General features: G+C 48.9%; 41 non-coding genes across 41 annotated transcripts; all 41 read right to left on the bottom strand.

The window, feature by feature from the left end:
* Positions 1 to 79: 79 nt before the first annotated feature.
* On the bottom strand, positions 80 to 198 carry LOC147989256 (5S ribosomal RNA). The gene has a single exon (XR_015614787.1). It is a non-coding gene; the product is annotated as a 5S ribosomal RNA (ribosomal RNA).
* Positions 199 to 407: 209 nt separating this feature from the next.
* On the bottom strand, positions 408 to 526 carry LOC147989255 (5S ribosomal RNA). The gene has a single exon (XR_015614786.1). It is a non-coding gene; the product is annotated as a 5S ribosomal RNA (ribosomal RNA).
* A 209-nt stretch (positions 527 to 735) lies between these two features.
* LOC147989254 (5S ribosomal RNA) lies at positions 736 to 854 on the bottom strand. The gene has a single exon (XR_015614120.1). It is a non-coding gene; the product is annotated as a 5S ribosomal RNA (ribosomal RNA).
* A 209-nt stretch (positions 855 to 1,063) lies between these two features.
* LOC147989253 (5S ribosomal RNA) lies at positions 1,064 to 1,182 on the bottom strand. The gene has a single exon (XR_015614325.1). It is a non-coding gene; the product is annotated as a 5S ribosomal RNA (ribosomal RNA).
* Positions 1,183 to 1,391: 209 nt separating this feature from the next.
* Positions 1,392 to 1,510, bottom strand: LOC147989252 (5S ribosomal RNA). The gene has a single exon (XR_015614785.1). It is a non-coding gene; the product is annotated as a 5S ribosomal RNA (ribosomal RNA).
* Positions 1,511 to 1,719: 209 nt separating this feature from the next.
* LOC147989251 (5S ribosomal RNA) lies at positions 1,720 to 1,838 on the bottom strand. The gene has a single exon (XR_015614262.1). It is a non-coding gene; the product is annotated as a 5S ribosomal RNA (ribosomal RNA).
* Positions 1,839 to 2,047: 209 nt separating this feature from the next.
* LOC147989250 (5S ribosomal RNA) lies at positions 2,048 to 2,166 on the bottom strand. The gene has a single exon (XR_015614784.1). It is a non-coding gene; the product is annotated as a 5S ribosomal RNA (ribosomal RNA).
* Positions 2,167 to 2,375: 209 nt separating this feature from the next.
* LOC147989249 (5S ribosomal RNA) lies at positions 2,376 to 2,494 on the bottom strand. The gene has a single exon (XR_015614783.1). It is a non-coding gene; the product is annotated as a 5S ribosomal RNA (ribosomal RNA).
* Positions 2,495 to 2,703: 209 nt separating this feature from the next.
* On the bottom strand, positions 2,704 to 2,822 carry LOC147989248 (5S ribosomal RNA). Its single transcript, XR_015614782.1, has one exon. It is a non-coding gene; the product is annotated as a 5S ribosomal RNA (ribosomal RNA).
* Positions 2,823 to 3,031: 209 nt separating this feature from the next.
* On the bottom strand, positions 3,032 to 3,150 carry LOC147989247 (5S ribosomal RNA). Its single transcript, XR_015614781.1, has one exon. It is a non-coding gene; the product is annotated as a 5S ribosomal RNA (ribosomal RNA).
* A 209-nt stretch (positions 3,151 to 3,359) lies between these two features.
* On the bottom strand, positions 3,360 to 3,478 carry LOC147989246 (5S ribosomal RNA). Its single transcript, XR_015614324.1, has one exon. It is a non-coding gene; the product is annotated as a 5S ribosomal RNA (ribosomal RNA).
* A 209-nt stretch (positions 3,479 to 3,687) lies between these two features.
* LOC147989245 (5S ribosomal RNA) lies at positions 3,688 to 3,806 on the bottom strand. The gene has a single exon (XR_015614779.1). It is a non-coding gene; the product is annotated as a 5S ribosomal RNA (ribosomal RNA).
* A 209-nt stretch (positions 3,807 to 4,015) lies between these two features.
* LOC147989244 (5S ribosomal RNA) lies at positions 4,016 to 4,134 on the bottom strand. The gene has a single exon (XR_015614271.1). It is a non-coding gene; the product is annotated as a 5S ribosomal RNA (ribosomal RNA).
* Positions 4,135 to 4,343: 209 nt separating this feature from the next.
* Positions 4,344 to 4,462, bottom strand: LOC147989243 (5S ribosomal RNA). The gene has a single exon (XR_015614778.1). It is a non-coding gene; the product is annotated as a 5S ribosomal RNA (ribosomal RNA).
* Positions 4,463 to 4,671: 209 nt separating this feature from the next.
* Positions 4,672 to 4,790, bottom strand: LOC147989242 (5S ribosomal RNA). The gene has a single exon (XR_015614776.1). It is a non-coding gene; the product is annotated as a 5S ribosomal RNA (ribosomal RNA).
* A 209-nt stretch (positions 4,791 to 4,999) lies between these two features.
* Positions 5,000 to 5,118, bottom strand: LOC147989241 (5S ribosomal RNA). Its single transcript, XR_015614775.1, has one exon. It is a non-coding gene; the product is annotated as a 5S ribosomal RNA (ribosomal RNA).
* Positions 5,119 to 5,327: 209 nt separating this feature from the next.
* Positions 5,328 to 5,446, bottom strand: LOC147989240 (5S ribosomal RNA). The gene has a single exon (XR_015614169.1). It is a non-coding gene; the product is annotated as a 5S ribosomal RNA (ribosomal RNA).
* A 209-nt stretch (positions 5,447 to 5,655) lies between these two features.
* LOC147989239 (5S ribosomal RNA) lies at positions 5,656 to 5,774 on the bottom strand. The gene has a single exon (XR_015614774.1). It is a non-coding gene; the product is annotated as a 5S ribosomal RNA (ribosomal RNA).
* Positions 5,775 to 5,983: 209 nt separating this feature from the next.
* On the bottom strand, positions 5,984 to 6,102 carry LOC147989238 (5S ribosomal RNA). The gene has a single exon (XR_015614773.1). It is a non-coding gene; the product is annotated as a 5S ribosomal RNA (ribosomal RNA).
* Positions 6,103 to 6,311: 209 nt separating this feature from the next.
* On the bottom strand, positions 6,312 to 6,430 carry LOC147989237 (5S ribosomal RNA). The gene has a single exon (XR_015614772.1). It is a non-coding gene; the product is annotated as a 5S ribosomal RNA (ribosomal RNA).
* Positions 6,431 to 6,639: 209 nt separating this feature from the next.
* On the bottom strand, positions 6,640 to 6,758 carry LOC147989236 (5S ribosomal RNA). Its single transcript, XR_015614121.1, has one exon. It is a non-coding gene; the product is annotated as a 5S ribosomal RNA (ribosomal RNA).
* A 209-nt stretch (positions 6,759 to 6,967) lies between these two features.
* Positions 6,968 to 7,086, bottom strand: LOC147989235 (5S ribosomal RNA). Its single transcript, XR_015614771.1, has one exon. It is a non-coding gene; the product is annotated as a 5S ribosomal RNA (ribosomal RNA).
* Positions 7,087 to 7,295: 209 nt separating this feature from the next.
* Positions 7,296 to 7,414, bottom strand: LOC147989234 (5S ribosomal RNA). Its single transcript, XR_015614770.1, has one exon. It is a non-coding gene; the product is annotated as a 5S ribosomal RNA (ribosomal RNA).
* A 209-nt stretch (positions 7,415 to 7,623) lies between these two features.
* On the bottom strand, positions 7,624 to 7,742 carry LOC147989233 (5S ribosomal RNA). Its single transcript, XR_015614769.1, has one exon. It is a non-coding gene; the product is annotated as a 5S ribosomal RNA (ribosomal RNA).
* A 209-nt stretch (positions 7,743 to 7,951) lies between these two features.
* Positions 7,952 to 8,070, bottom strand: LOC147989232 (5S ribosomal RNA). The gene has a single exon (XR_015614323.1). It is a non-coding gene; the product is annotated as a 5S ribosomal RNA (ribosomal RNA).
* A 209-nt stretch (positions 8,071 to 8,279) lies between these two features.
* On the bottom strand, positions 8,280 to 8,398 carry LOC147989231 (5S ribosomal RNA). Its single transcript, XR_015614768.1, has one exon. It is a non-coding gene; the product is annotated as a 5S ribosomal RNA (ribosomal RNA).
* Positions 8,399 to 8,607: 209 nt separating this feature from the next.
* Positions 8,608 to 8,726, bottom strand: LOC147989230 (5S ribosomal RNA). Its single transcript, XR_015614270.1, has one exon. It is a non-coding gene; the product is annotated as a 5S ribosomal RNA (ribosomal RNA).
* Positions 8,727 to 8,935: 209 nt separating this feature from the next.
* On the bottom strand, positions 8,936 to 9,054 carry LOC147989229 (5S ribosomal RNA). The gene has a single exon (XR_015614767.1). It is a non-coding gene; the product is annotated as a 5S ribosomal RNA (ribosomal RNA).
* Positions 9,055 to 9,263: 209 nt separating this feature from the next.
* Positions 9,264 to 9,382, bottom strand: LOC147989228 (5S ribosomal RNA). Its single transcript, XR_015614766.1, has one exon. It is a non-coding gene; the product is annotated as a 5S ribosomal RNA (ribosomal RNA).
* A 208-nt stretch (positions 9,383 to 9,590) lies between these two features.
* Positions 9,591 to 9,709, bottom strand: LOC147989227 (5S ribosomal RNA). Its single transcript, XR_015614765.1, has one exon. It is a non-coding gene; the product is annotated as a 5S ribosomal RNA (ribosomal RNA).
* A 209-nt stretch (positions 9,710 to 9,918) lies between these two features.
* LOC147989226 (5S ribosomal RNA) lies at positions 9,919 to 10,037 on the bottom strand. Its single transcript, XR_015614764.1, has one exon. It is a non-coding gene; the product is annotated as a 5S ribosomal RNA (ribosomal RNA).
* Positions 10,038 to 10,246: 209 nt separating this feature from the next.
* Positions 10,247 to 10,365, bottom strand: LOC147989225 (5S ribosomal RNA). Its single transcript, XR_015614763.1, has one exon. It is a non-coding gene; the product is annotated as a 5S ribosomal RNA (ribosomal RNA).
* Positions 10,366 to 10,574: 209 nt separating this feature from the next.
* On the bottom strand, positions 10,575 to 10,693 carry LOC147989224 (5S ribosomal RNA). Its single transcript, XR_015614762.1, has one exon. It is a non-coding gene; the product is annotated as a 5S ribosomal RNA (ribosomal RNA).
* A 209-nt stretch (positions 10,694 to 10,902) lies between these two features.
* Positions 10,903 to 11,021, bottom strand: LOC147989223 (5S ribosomal RNA). The gene has a single exon (XR_015614761.1). It is a non-coding gene; the product is annotated as a 5S ribosomal RNA (ribosomal RNA).
* Positions 11,022 to 11,231: 210 nt separating this feature from the next.
* On the bottom strand, positions 11,232 to 11,350 carry LOC147989222 (5S ribosomal RNA). The gene has a single exon (XR_015614220.1). It is a non-coding gene; the product is annotated as a 5S ribosomal RNA (ribosomal RNA).
* Positions 11,351 to 11,559: 209 nt separating this feature from the next.
* On the bottom strand, positions 11,560 to 11,678 carry LOC147989221 (5S ribosomal RNA). Its single transcript, XR_015614148.1, has one exon. It is a non-coding gene; the product is annotated as a 5S ribosomal RNA (ribosomal RNA).
* Positions 11,679 to 11,887: 209 nt separating this feature from the next.
* On the bottom strand, positions 11,888 to 12,006 carry LOC147989220 (5S ribosomal RNA). Its single transcript, XR_015614760.1, has one exon. It is a non-coding gene; the product is annotated as a 5S ribosomal RNA (ribosomal RNA).
* A 209-nt stretch (positions 12,007 to 12,215) lies between these two features.
* Positions 12,216 to 12,334, bottom strand: LOC147989219 (5S ribosomal RNA). The gene has a single exon (XR_015614759.1). It is a non-coding gene; the product is annotated as a 5S ribosomal RNA (ribosomal RNA).
* A 209-nt stretch (positions 12,335 to 12,543) lies between these two features.
* Positions 12,544 to 12,662, bottom strand: LOC147989218 (5S ribosomal RNA). Its single transcript, XR_015614291.1, has one exon. It is a non-coding gene; the product is annotated as a 5S ribosomal RNA (ribosomal RNA).
* Positions 12,663 to 12,871: 209 nt separating this feature from the next.
* LOC147989217 (5S ribosomal RNA) lies at positions 12,872 to 12,990 on the bottom strand. Its single transcript, XR_015614279.1, has one exon. It is a non-coding gene; the product is annotated as a 5S ribosomal RNA (ribosomal RNA).
* A 209-nt stretch (positions 12,991 to 13,199) lies between these two features.
* LOC147989216 (5S ribosomal RNA) lies at positions 13,200 to 13,318 on the bottom strand. Its single transcript, XR_015614758.1, has one exon. It is a non-coding gene; the product is annotated as a 5S ribosomal RNA (ribosomal RNA).
* Between the last annotated feature and the right edge of the window lie 54 nt (positions 13,319 to 13,372).

Below are 13,372 nucleotides of genomic sequence, written 5' to 3'. Positions count from 1 at the left end.
GCAAAATAATAAAACGTGGTAAATATATGTCGCGGCCGTGAGTTTTCTTTTGCACGCCGCGCAAAAAAAATTTAAAAAGGGAATGCAACACGAGGACTTCCCAGGAGGTCACCCATCCTAGTACTACTCTCGCCCAAGCACGCTTAACTTCGGAGTTCTGATGGGATCCGGTGCTTTAGTGCTGGTATGATCGCATCCGACATGTTACCCCCGTCTTCGTCCCTTATGCTTGCCCCTCCCAGCTCCACTACAAAGACGATTGTACTTTGCTTTCCCCGCCGCTACACGCGTGAATAATGACCAACGAGCTAAAACTTACCGCAAACGTGCAAAATAATAAAACGTGGTAAATATATGTCGCGGCCGTGAGTTTTCTTTTGCACGCCGCGCAAAAAAAATTTAAAAAGGGAATGCAACACGAGGACTTCCCAGGAGGTCACCCATCCTAGTACTACTCTCGCCCAAGCACGCTTAACTTCGGAGTTCTGATGGGATCCGGTGCTTTAGTGCTGGTATGATCGCATCCGACATGTTACCCCCGTCTTCGTCCCTTATGCTTGCCCCTCCCAGCTCCACTACAAAGACGATCGTACTTTGCTTTCCCCGCCGCTACACGCGTGAATAATGACCAACGAGCTAAAACTTACCGCAAACGTGCAAAATAATAAAACGTGGTAAATATATGTCGCGGCCGTGAGTTTTCTTTTGCACGCCGCGCAAAAAAAATTTAAAAAGGGAATGCAACACGAGGACTTCCCACGAGGTCACCCATCCTAGTACTACTCTCGCCCAAGCACGCTTAACTTCGGAGTTCTGATGGGATCCGGTGCTTTAGTGCTGGTATGATCGCATCCGACATGTTACCCCCGTCTTCGTCCCTTATGCTTGCCCCTCCCAGCTCCACTACAAAGACGATTGTACTTTGCTTTCCCCGCCGCTACACGCGTGAATAATGACCAACGAGCTAAAACTTACCGCAAACGTGCAAAATAATAAAACGTGGTAAATATATGTCGCGGCCGTGAGTTTTCTTTTGCACGCCGCGCAAAAAAAATTTAAAAAGGGAATGCAACACGAGGACTTCCCAGGAGGTCACCCATCCTAGTACTACTCTCGCCCAAGCACGCTTAACTTCGGAGTTTTGATGGGATCCGGTGCTTTAGTGCTGGTATGATCGCATCCGACATGTTACCCCCGTCTTCGTCCCTTATGCTTGCCCCTCCCAGCTGCACTACAAAGACGATTGTACTTTGCTTTCCCCGCCGCTACACGCGTGAATAATGACCAACGAGCTAAAACTTACCGCAAACGTGCAAAATAATAAAACGTGGTAAATATATGTCGCGGCCGTGAGTTTTCTTTTGCACGCCGCGCAAAAAAAATTTAAAAAGGGAATGCAACACGAGGACTTCCCAGGAGGTCACCCATCCTAGTACTACTCTCGCCCAAGCACGCTTAACTTCGGAGTTCTGATGGGATCCGGTGCTTTAGTGCTGGTATGATCGCATCCGACATGTTACCCCCGTCTTCGTCCCTTATGCTTGCCCCTCCCAGCTCCACTACAAAGACGATTGTACTTTGCTTTCCCCGCCGCTACACGCGTGAATAATGACCAACGAGCTAAAACTTACCGCAAACGTGCAAAATAATAAAACGTGGTAAATATATGTCGCGGCCGTGAGTTTTCTTTCGCACGCCGCGCAAAAAAAATTTAAAAAGGGAATGCAACACGAGGACTTCCCAGGAGGTCACCCATCCTAGTACTACTCTTGCCCAAGCACGCTTAACTTCGGAGTTCTGATGGGATCCGGTGCTTTAGTGCTGGTATGATCGCATCCGACATGTTACCCCCGTCTTCGTCCCTTATGCTTGCCCCTCCCAGCTGCACTACAAAGACGATCGTACTTTGCTTTCCCCGCCGCTACACGCGTGAATAATGACCAACGAGCTAAAACTTACCGCAAACGTGCAAAATAATAAAACGTGGTAAATATATGTCGCGGCCGTGAGCTTTCTTTTGCACGCCGCGCAAAAAAAATTTAAAAAGGGAATGCAACACGAGGACTTCCCAGGAGGTCACCCATCCTAGTACTACTCTCGCCCAAGCACGCTTAACTTCGGAGTTCTGATGGGATCCGGTGCTTTAGTGCTGGTATGATCGCATCCGACATGTTACCCCCGTCTTCGTCCCTTATGCTTGCCCCTCCCAGCTCCACTACAAAGACGATCGTACTTTGCTTTCCCCGCCGCTACACGCGTGAATAATGACCAACGAGCTAAAACTTACCGCAAACGTGCAAAATAATAAAACGTGGTAAATATATGTCGCGGCCGTGAGTTTTCTTTTGCACGCCGCGCAAAAAAAATTTAAAAAGGGAATGCAACACGAGGACTTCCCAGGAGGTCACCCATCCTAGTACTACTCTCGCCCAAGCACGCTTAACTTCGGAGTTCTGATGGGATCCGGTGCTTTAGTGCTGGTATGATCGCATCCGACATGTTACCCCCGTCTTCGTCCCTTATGCTTGCCCCTCCCAGCTCCACTACAAAGACGATTGTACTTTGCTTTCCCCGCCGCTACACGCGTGAATAATGACCAACGAGCTAAAACTTACCGCAAACGTGCAAAATAATAAAACGTGGTAAATATATGTCGCGGCCGTGAGTTTTCTTTTGCACGCCGCGCAAAAAAAATTTAAAAAGGGAATGCAACACGAGGACTTCCCAGGAGGTCACCCATCCTAGTACTACTCTCGCCCAAGCACGCTTAACTTCGGAGTTCTGATGGGATCCGGTGCTTTAGTGCTGGTATGATCGCATCCGACATGTTACCCCCGTCTTCGTCCCTTATGCTTGCCCCTCCCAGCTCCACTACAAAGACGATCGTACTTTGCTTTGCCCGCCGCTACACGCGTGAATAATGACCAACGAGCTAAAACTTACCGCAAACGTGCAAAATAATAAAACGTGGTAAATATATGTCGCGGCCGTGAGTTTTCTTTTGCACGCCGCGCAAAAAAAATTTAAAAAGGGAATGCAACACGAGGACTTCCCAGGAGGTCACCCATCCTAGTACTACTCTCGCCCAAGCACGCTTAACTTCGGAGTTCTGATGGGATCCGGTGCTTTAGTGCTGGTATGATCGCATCCGACATGTTACCCCCGTCTTCGTCCCTTATGCTTGCCCCTCCCAGCTCCACTACAAAGACGATTGTACTTTGCTTTCCCCGCCGCTACACGCGTGAATAATGACCAACGAGCTAAAACTTACCGCAAACGTGCAAAATAATAAAACGTGGTAAATATATGTCGCGGCCGTGAGTTTTCTTTTGCACGCCGCGCAAAAAAAATTTAAAAAGGGAATGCAACACGAGGACTTCCCAGGAGGTCACCCATCCTAGTACTACTCTCGCCCAAGCACGCTTAACTTCGGAGTTTTGATGGGATCCGGTGCTTTAGTGCTGGTATGATCGCATCCGACATGTTACCCCCGTCTTCGTCCCTTATGCTTGCCCCTCCCAGCTCCACTACAAAGACGATTGTACTTTGCTTTCCCCGCCGCTACACGCGTGAATAATGACCAACGAGCTAAAACTTACCGCAAACGTGCAAAATAATAAAACGTGGTAAATATATGTCGCGGCCGTGAGTTTTCTTTTGCACGCCGCGCAAAAAAAATTTAAAAAGGGAATGCAACACGAGGACTTCCCAGGAGGTCACCCATCCTAGTACTACTCTCGCCCAAGCACGCTTAACTTCGGAGTTCTGATGGGATCCGGTGCTTTAGTGCTGGTATGATCGCATCCGACATGTTACCCCCGTCTTCGTCCCTTATGCTTGCCCCTCCCAGCTCCACTACAAAGACGATTGTACTTTGCTTTCCCCGCCGCTACACGCGTGAATAATGACCAACGAGCTAAAACTTACCGCAAACGTGCAAAATAATAAAACGTGGTAAATATATGTCGCGGCCGTGAGTTTTCTTTTGCACGCCGCGCAAAAAAAATTTAAAAAGGGAATGCAACACGAGGACTTCCCAGGAGGTCACCCATCCTAGTACTACTCTCGCCCAAGCACGCTTAACTTTGGAGTTCTGATGGGATCCGGTGCTTTAGTGCTGGTATGATCGCATCCGACATGTTACCCCCGTCTTCGTCCCTTATGCTTGCCCCTCCCAGCTCCACTACAAAGACGATTGTACTTTGCTTTCCCCGCCGCTACACGCGTGAATAATGACCAACGAGCTAAAACTTACCGCAAACGTGCAAAATAATAAAACGTGGTAAATATATGTCGCGGCCGTGAGTTTTCTTTCGCACGCCGCGCAAAAAAAATTTAAAAAGGGAATGCAACACGAGGACTTCCCAGGAGGTCACCCATCCTAGTACTACTCTCGCCCAAGCACGCTTAACTTCGGAGTTCTGATGGGATCCGGTGCTTTAGTGCTGGTATGATCGCATCCGACATGTTACCCCCGTCTTCGTCCCTTATGCTTGCCCCTCCCAGCTCCACTACAAAGACGATCGTACTTTGCTTTCCCCGCCGCTACACGCGTGAATAATGACCAACGAGCTAAAACTTACCGCAAACGTGCAAAATAATAAAACGTGGTAAATATATGTCGCGGCCGTGAGCTTTCTTTTGCACGCCGCGCAAAAAAAATTTAAAAAGGGAATGCAACACGAGGACTTCCCAGGAGGTCACCCATCCTAGTACTACTCTCGCCCAAGCACGCTTAACTTCGGAGTTCTGATGGGATCCGGTGCTTTAGTGCTGGTATGATCGCATCCGACATGTTACCCCCGTCTTCGTCCCTTATGCTTGCCCCTCCCAGCTCCACTACAAAGACGATCGTACTTTGCTTTCCCCGCCGCTACACGCGTGAATAATGACCAACGAGCTAAAACTTACCGCAAACGTGCAAAATAATAAAACGTGGTAAATATATGTCGCGGCCGTGAGTTTTCTTTTGCACGCCGCGCAAAAAAAATTTAAAAAGGGAATGCAACACGAGGACTTCCCAGGAGGTCACCCATCCTAGTACTACTCTCGCCCAAGCACGCTTAACTTCGGAGTTCTGATGGGATCCGGTGCTTTAGTGCTGGTATGATCGCATCCGACATGTTACCCCCGTCTTCGTCCCTTATGCTTGCCCCTCCCAGCTCCACTACAAAGACGATCGTACTTTGCTTTCCCCGCCGCTACACGCGTGAATAATGACCAACGAGCTAAAACTTACCGCAAACGTGCAAAATAATAAAACGTGGTAAATATATGTCGCGGCCGTGAGTTTTCTTTTGCACGCCGCGCAAAAAAAATTTAAAAAGGGAATGCAACACGAGGACTTCCCACGAGGTCACCCATCCTAGTACTACTCTCGCCCAAGCACACTTAACTTCGGAGTTCTGATGGGATCCGGTGCTTTAGTGCTGGTATGATCGCATCCGACATGTTACCCCCGTCTTCGTCCCTTATGCTTGCCCCTCCCAGCTCCACTACAAAGACGATTGTACTTTGCTTTCCCCGCCGCTACACGCGTGAATAATGACCAACGAGCTAAAACTTACCGCAAACGTGCAAAATAATAAAACGTGGTAAATATATGTCGCGGCCGTGAGTTTTCTTTTGCACGCCGCGCAAAAAAAATTTAAAAAGGGAATGCAACACGAGGACTTCCCAGGAGGTCACCCATCCTAGTACTACTCTCGCCCAAGCACGCTTAACTTCGGAGTTCTGATGGGATCCGGTGCTTTAGTGCTGGTATGATCGCATCCGACATGTTACCCCCGTCTTCGTCCCTTATGCTTGCCCCTCCCAGCTGCACTACAAAGACGATTGTACTTTGCTTTCCCCGCCGCTACACGCGTGAATAATGACCAACGAGCTAAAACTTACCGCAAACGTGCAAAATAATAAAACGTGGTAAATATATGTCGCGGCCGTGAGTTTTCTTTTGCACGCCGCGCAAAAAAAATTTAAAAAGGGAATGCAACACGAGGACTTCCCAGGAGGTCACCCATCCTAGTACTACTCTCGCCCAAGCACGCTTAACTTCGGAGTTCTGATGGGATCCGGTGCTTTAGTGCTGGTATGATCGCATCCGACATGTTACCCCCGTCTTCGTCCCTTATGCTTGCCCCTCCCAGCTCCACTACAAAGACGATTGTACTTTGCTTTCCCCGCCGCTACACGCGTGAATAATGACCAACGAGCTAAAACTTACCGCAAACGTGCAAAATAATAAAACGTGGTAAATATATGTCGCGGCCGTGAGTTTTCTTTCGCACGCCGCGCAAAAAAAATTTAAAAAGGGAATGCAACACGAGGACTTCCCAGGAGGTCACCCATCCTAGTACTACTCTCGCCCAAGCACGCTTAACTTCGGAGTTCTGATGGGATCCGGTGCTTTAGTGCTGGTATGATCGCATCCGACATGTTACCCCCGTCTTCGTCCCTTATGCTTGCCCCTCCCAGCTGCACTACAAAGACGATCGTACTTTGCTTTCCCCGCCGCTACACGCGTGAATAATGACCAACGAGCTAAAACTTACCGCAAACGTGCAAAATAATAAAACGTGGTAAATATATGTCGCGGCCGTGAGCTTTCTTTTGCACGCCGCGCAAAAAAAATTTAAAAAGGGAATGCAACACGAGGACTTCCCAAGAGGTCACCCATCCTAGTACTACTCTCGCCCAAGCACGCTTAACTTCGGAGTTCTGATGGGATCCGGTGCTTTAGTGCTGGTATGATCGCATCCGACATGTTACCCCCGTCTTCGTCCCTTATGCTTGCCCCTCCCAGCTCCACTACAAAGACGATCGTACTTTGCTTTCCCCGCCGCTACACGCGTGAATAATGACCAACGAGCTAAAACTTACCGCAAACGTGCAAAATAATAAAACGTGGTAAATATATGTCGCGGCCGTGAGTTTTCTTTTGCACGCCGCGCAAAAAAAATTTAAAAAGGGAATGCAACACGAGGACTTCCCAGGAGGTCACCCATCCTAGTACTACTCTCGCCCAAGCACGCTTAACTTCGGAGTTCTGATGGGATCCGGTGCTTTAGTGCTGGTATGATCGCATCCGACATGTTACCCCCGTCTTCGTCCCTTATGCTTGCCCCTCCCAGCTCCACTACAAAGACGATTGTACTTTGCTTTCCCCGCCGCTACACGCGTGAATAATGACCAACGAGCTAAAACTTACCGCAAACGTGCAAAATAATAAAACGTGGTAAATATATGTCGCGGCCGTGAGTTTTCTTTTGCACGCCGCGCAAAAAAAATTTAAAAAGGGAATGCAACACGAGGACTTCCCAGGAGGTCACCCATCCTAGTACTACTCTCGCCCAAGCACGCTTAACTTCGGAGTTCTGATGGGATCCGGTGCTTTAGTGCTGGTATGATCGCATCCGGCATGTTACCCCCGTCTTCGTCCCTTATGCTTGCCCCTCCCAGCTCCACTACAAAGACGATCGTACTTTGCTTTGCCCGCCGCTACACGCGTGAATAATGACCAACGAGCTAAAACTTACCGCAAACGTGCAAAATAATAAAACGTGGTAAATATATGTCGCGGCCGTGAGTTTTCTTTTGCACGCCGCGCAAAAAAAATTTAAAAAGGGAATGCAACACGAGGACTTCCCAGGAGGTCACCCATCCTAGTACTACTCTCGCCCAAGCACGCTTAACTTCGGAGTTCTGATGGGATCCGGTGCTTTAGTGCTGGTATGATCGCATCCGACATGTTACCCCCGTCTTCGTCCCTTATGCTTGCCCCTCCCAGCTCCACTACAAAGACGATTGTACTTTGCTTTCCCCGCCGCTACACGCGTGAATAATGACCAACGAGCTAAAACTTACCGCAAACGTGCAAAATAATAAAACGTGGTAAATATATGTCGCGGCCGTGAGTTTTCTTTTGCACGCCGCGCAAAAAAAATTTAAAAAGGGAATGCAACACGAGGACTTCCCAGGAGGTCACCCATCCTAGTACTACTCTCGCCCAAGCACGCTTAACTTCGGAGTTTTGATGGGATCCGGTGCTTTAGTGCTGGTATGATCGCATCCGACATGTTACCCCCGTCTTCGTCCCTTATGCTTGCCCCTCCCAGCTCCACTACAAAGACGATTGTACTTTGCTTTCCCCGCCGCTACACGCGTGAATAATGACCAACGAGCTAAAACTTACCGCAAACGTGCAAAATAATAAAACGTGGTAAATATATGTCGCGGCCGTGAGTTTTCTTTTGCACGCCGCGCAAAAAAAATTTAAAAAGGGAATGCAACACGAGGACTTCCCAGGAGGTCACCCATCCTAGTACTACTCTCGCCCAAGCACGCTTAACTTCGGAGTTCTGATGGGATCCGGTGCTTTAGTGCTGGTATGATCGCATCCGACATGTTACCCCCGTCTTCGTCCCTTATGCTTGCCCCTCCCAGCTCCACTACAAAGACGATTGTACTTTGCTTTCCCCGCCGCTACACGCGTGAATAATGACCAACGAGCTAAAACTTACCGCAAACGTGCAAAATAATAAAACGTGGTAAATATATGTCGCGGCCGTGAGTTTTCTTTTGCACGCCGCGCAAAAAAAATTTAAAAAGGGAATGCAACACGAGGACTTCCCAGGAGGTCACCCATCCTAGTACTACTCTCGCCCAAGCACGCTTAACTTTGGAGTTCTGATGGGATCCGGTGCTTTAGTGCTGGTATGATCGCATCCGACATGTTACCCCCGTCTTCGTCCCTTATGCTTGCCCCTCCCAGCTCCACTACAAAGACGATTGTACTTTGCTTTCCCCGCCGCTACACGCGTGAATAATGACCAACGAGCTAAAACTTACCGCAAACGTGCAAAATAATAAAACGTGGTAAATATATGTCGCGGCCGTGAGTTTTCTTTCGCACGCCGCGCAAAAAAAATTTAAAAAGGGAATGCAACACGAGGACTTCCCAGGAGGTCACCCATCCTAGTACTACTCTCGCCCAAGCACGCTTAACTTCGGAGTTCTGATGGGATCCGGTGCTTTAGTGCTGGTATGATCGCATCCGACATGTTACCCCCGTCTTCGTCCCTTATGCTTGCCCCTCCCAGCTCCACTACAAAGACGATCGTACTTTGCTTTCCCCGCCGCTACACGCGTGAATAATGACCAACGAGCTAAAACTTACCGCAAACGTGCAAAATAATAAAACGTGGTAAATATATGTCGCGGCCGTGAGCTTTCTTTTGCACGCCGCGCAAAAAAAATTTAAAAAGGGAATGCAACACGAGGACTTCCCAGGAGGTCACCCATCCTAGTACTACTCTCGCCCAAGCACGCTTAACTTCGGAGTTCTGATGGGATCCGGTGCTTTAGTGCTGGTATGATCGCATCCGACATGTTACCCCCGTCTTCGTCCCTTATGCTTGCCCCTCCCAGCTCCACTAAAAGACGATCGTACTTTGCTTTCCCCGCCGCTACACGCGTGAATAATGACCAACGAGCTAAAACTTACCGCAAACGTGCAAAATAATAAAACGTGGTAAATATATGTCGCGGCCGTGAGTTTTCTTTTGCACGCCGCGCAAAAAAAAATTAAAAAGGGAATGCAACACGAGGACTTCCCAGGAGGTCACCCATCCTAGTACTACTCTCGCCCAAGCACGCTTAACTTCGGAGTTCTGATGGGATCCGGTGCTTTAGTGCTGGTATGATCGCATCCAACATGTTACCCCCGTCTTCGTCCCTTATGCTTGCCCCTCCCAGCTCCACTACAAAGACGATTGTACTTTGCTTTCCCCGCCGCTACACGCGTGAATAATGACCAACGAGCTAAAACTTACCGCAAACGTGCAAAATAATAAAACGTGGTAAATATATGTCGCGGCCGTGAGTTTTCTTTTGCACGCCGCGCAAAAAAAATTTAAAAAGGGAATGCAACACGAGGACTTCCCAGGAGGTCACCCATCCTAGTACTACTCTCGCCCAAGCACGCTTAACTTCGGAGTTCTGATGGGATCCGGTGCTTTAGTGCTGGTATGATCGCATCCGACATGTTACCCCCGTCTTCGTCCCTTATGCTTGCCCCTCCCAGCTCCACTACAAAGACGATCGTACTTTGCTTTCCCCGCCGCTACACGCGTGAATAATGACCAACGAGCTAAAACTTACCGCAAACGTGCAAAATAATAAAACGTGGTAAATATATGTCGCGGCCGTGAGTTTTCTTTTGCACGCCGCGCAAAAAAAAATTAAAAAGGGAATGCAACACGAGGACTTCCCAGGAGGTCACCCATCCTAGTACTACTCTCGCCCAAGCACGCTTAACTTCGGAGTTCTGATGGGATCCGGTGCTTTAGTGCTGGTATGATCGCATCCGACATGTTACCCCCGTCTTCGTCCCTTATGCTTGCCCCTCCCAGCTCCACTACAAAGACGATTGTACTTTGCTTTCCCCGCCGCTACACGCGTGAATAATGACCAACGAGCTAAAACTTACCGCAAACGTGCAAAATAATAAAACGTGGTAAATATATGTCGCGGCCGTGAGTTTTCTTTTGCACGCCGCGCAAAAAAAATTTAAAAAGGGAATGCAACACGAGGACTTCCCAGGAGGTCACCCATCCTAGTACTACTCTCGCCCAAGCACGCTTAACTTCGGAGTTCTGATGGGATCCGGTGCTTTAGTGCTGGTATGATCGCATCCGACATGTTACCCCCGTCTTCGTCCCTTATGCTTGCCCCTCCCAGCTCCACTACAAAGACGATTGTACTTTGCTTTCCCCGCCGCTACACGCGTGAATAATGACCAACGAGCTAAAACTTACCGCAAACGTGCAAAATAATAAAACGTGGTAAATATATGTCGCGGCCGCGAGTTTTCTTTTGCACGCCGCGCAAAAAAAATTTAAAAAGGGAATGCAACACGAGGACTTCCCAGGAGGTCACCCATCCTAGTACTACTCTCGCCCAAGCACGCTTAACTTCGGAGTTCTGATGGGATCCGGTGCTTTAGTGCTGGTATGATCGCATCCCACATGTTACCCCCGTCTTCGTCCCTTATGCTTGCCCCTCCCAGCTCCACTACAAAGACGATTGTACTTTGCTTTCCCCGCCGCTACACGCGTGAATAATGACCAACGAGCTAAAACTTACCGCAAACGTGCAAAATAATAAAACGTGGTAAATATATGTCGCGGCCGTGAGTTTTCTTTTGCACGCCGCGCAAAAAAAAATTTAAAAAGGGAATGCAACACGAGGACTTCCCAGGAGGTCACCCATCCTAGTACTACTCTCGCCCAAGCACGCTTAACTTCGAAGTTCTGATGGGATCCGGTGCTTTAGTGCTGGTATGATCGCATCCGACATGTTACCCCCGTCTTCGTCCCTTATGCTTGCCCCTCCCAGCTCCACTACAAAGACGATCGTACTTTGCTTTCCCCGCCGCTACACGCGTGAATAATGACCAACGAGCTAAAACTTACCGCAAACGTGCAAAATAATAAAACGTGGTAAATATATGTCGCGGCCGTGAGTTTTCTTTTGCACGTCGCGCAAAAAAAAATTAAAAAGGGAATGCAACACGAGGACTTCCCAGGAGGTCACCCATTCTAGTACTACTCTCGCCCAAGCACGCTTAACTTCGGAGTTCTGATGGGATCCGGTGCTTTAGTGCTGGTATGATCGCATCCGACATGTTACCCCCGTCTTCGTCCCTTATGCTTGCCCCTCCCAGCTCCACTACAAAGACGATTGTACTTTGCTTTCCCCGCCGCTACACGCGTGAATAATGACCAACGAGCTAAAACTTACCGCAAACGTGCAAAATAATAAAACGTGGTAAATATATGTCGCGGCCGTGAGTTTTCTTTTGCACGCCGCGCAAAAAAAAATTAAAAAGGGAATGCAACACGAGGACTTCCCAGGAGGTCACCCATCCTAGTACTACTCTCGCCCAAGCACGCTTAACTTCGGAGTTCTGATGGGATCCGGTGCTTTAGTGCTGGTATGATCGCATCCGACATGTTACCCCCGTCTTCGTCCCTTATGCTTGCCCCTCCCAGCTCCACTACAAAGACGATTGTACTTTGCTTTCCCCGCCGCTACACGCGTGAATAATGACCAACGAGCTAAAACTTACCGCAAACGTGCAAAATAATAAAACGTGGTAAATATATGTCGCGGCCGTGAGTTTTCTTTTGCACGCCGCGCAAAAAAAATTTAAAAAGGGAATGCAACACGAGGACTTCCCAGGAGGTCACCCATCCTAGTACTACTCTCGCCCAAGCACGCTTAACTTCGGAGTTCTGATGGGATCCGGTGCTTTAGTGCTGGTATGATCGCATCCGACATGTTACCCCCGTCTTCGTCCCTTATGCTTGCCCCTCCCAGCTCCACTACAAAGACGATTGTACTTTGCTTTCCCCGCCGCTACACGCGTGAATAATGACCAACGAGCTAAAACTTACCGCAAACGTGCAAAATAATAAAACGTGGTAAATATATGTCGCGGCCGTGAGTTTTCTTTCGCACGCCGCGCAAAAAAAATTTAAAAAGGGAATGCGACACGAGGACTTCCCAGGAGGTCACCCATCCTAGTACTACTCTCGCCCAAGCACGCTTAACTTCGGAGTTTTGATGGGATCCGGTGCTTTAGTGCTGGTATGATCGCATCCGACATGTTACCCCCGTCTTCGTCCCTTATGCTTGCCCCTCCCAGCTCCACTACAAAGACGATTGTACTTTGCTTTCCCCGCCGCTACACGCGTGAATAATGACCAACGAGCTAAAACTTACCGCAAACGTGCAAAATAATAAAACGTGGTAAATATATGTCGCGGCCGTGAGTTTTCTTTTGCACGCCGCGCAAAAAAAATTTAAAAAGGGAATGCAACACGAGGACTTCCCAGGAGGTCACCCATCCTATTACTACTCTCGCCCAAGCACGCTTAACTTCGGAGTTCTGATGGGATCCGGTGCTTTAGTGCTGGTATGATCGCATCCGACATGTTACCCCCGTCTTCGTCCCTTATGCTTGCCCCTCCCAGCTCCACTACAAAGACGATTGTACTTTGCTTTCCCCGCCGCTACACGCGTGAATAATGACCAACGAGCTAAAACTTACCGCAAACGTGCAAAATAATAAAACGTGGTAAATATATGTCGCGGCCGTGAGTTTTCTTTTGCACGCCGCGCAAAAAAAAATTAAAAAGGGAATGCAACACGAGGACTTCCCAGGAGGTCACCCATCCTAGTACTACTCTCGCCCAAGCACGCTTAACTTCGGAGTTCTGATGGGATCCGGTGCTTTAGTGCTGGTATGATCGCATCCGACATGTTACCCCCGTCTTCGTCCCTTATGCTTGCCCCTCCCAGCTCCACTACA

The sequence above is a fragment of the Triticum urartu genome, chromosome 1A, assembly GCF_056163025.1.
Source record: "Triticum urartu cultivar PI428250 chromosome 1A, HENAU_Tu73, whole genome shotgun sequence".
Classification (NCBI taxonomy): Eukaryota; Viridiplantae; Streptophyta; class Magnoliopsida; order Poales; family Poaceae; genus Triticum; species Triticum urartu.
This window is presented reverse-complemented; position numbering and strand designations above follow the sequence as displayed.